The 1,046-nt window shown below is 48.0% G+C and overlaps 1 non-coding gene across 1 annotated transcript; it reads left to right on the forward strand.

Annotated features, from left to right (window-relative positions):
• The first annotated feature begins 504 nt into the window (after positions 1–504).
• Trnas-cga (transfer RNA serine (anticodon CGA)) lies at positions 505–579 on the forward strand. Its single transcript has one exon. It is a non-coding gene; the product is annotated as a tRNA-Ser (tRNA).
• The last annotated feature ends 467 nt before the right edge of the window (positions 580–1,046 follow it).

Genomic DNA, 1,046 nt, shown 5'->3' on the forward strand with positions numbered 1-1,046 from the left:
GTCAACCACGACCAGCAACAAATGATGATGCCCAAGTAGGTGTTTTAGCTGCTGTCGCGGCTAATACGCACATCACTAGCAGACAAATTGCGCGAGAATCGGGAATCTCAAAAACGTCGGTGTGGAGAATGCTACATCAACATCGATTGCACCCGTACCATATTTCCATGCACCAGGAATTGCATGGCGATGACTTTGAATGTCGTGTACAGTTCTACCACTGGGCACAAGAGAAATTACCGGATGATGACAGATTTTTTTGCACACGTTCTATTTAGCGACGAAGCGTCATTCACCAACAGCGGTAACGCAAACCGGCATAATATGCACTCCAGAATGTATTCTGGAAACATCCCCCAGGCTGTGGCTAAGCCATGTCTCCGCAGTATCCTTTCTTTCAGGAGTGCTAGTTCTGCAAGTTTCGCAGAAGAGCTTCTGTAAAGTTTGGAAGGTAGGAGACGGATACTGGCAGAAGTAAAGCTGTGAGTACCGGACGTGAGTCGTGCTTCGGTAGCTCAGTTGGTAGAGCACTTGCCCGCGAAAGGCAAAGGTCCCGAGTTCGAGTCTCGGTCGGACACACAGTTTTAATCACACTAGATCGCGTGTTATATGCACTATTAGGCAACGGAAAATCTACGATGGCTGCGACAAGTGGAACATCAGCCACCTTGGCGGGTTAATGTATGGTGCGGCATTGTGGGAAGAAGGATAATTGGCTCCCATTTTATCGATGGCAATCTAAATGGTGCAATGTATGCTGATTTCCTACATAATGTTCTACCGATGTTACTACAAGATGTTTCACTGCTTGACAGAATGGCGACGTACTCGCAACATGATGGATGTCCGGCACATAGCTCGAGTGCGGTTGAAGCCGTACTGAATAGGATATTTCATGGCAGGTGGATTGGTCGTCGAAGCACCATACCGTGGCTCGCACGTTTACCGGATCTGACGTTCCCGGATTTCTTTCTGTGGGGAAATTTGAAGGATATTTGCTATCGTGATCCACCGACAACGCCTGACAACATGCGTCAGCGCATTGT

This window comes from Schistocerca gregaria, chromosome 3 (assembly GCF_023897955.1).
Source record: "Schistocerca gregaria isolate iqSchGreg1 chromosome 3, iqSchGreg1.2, whole genome shotgun sequence".
In the NCBI taxonomy this organism is placed as follows: Eukaryota; Metazoa; Arthropoda; class Insecta; order Orthoptera; family Acrididae; genus Schistocerca; species Schistocerca gregaria.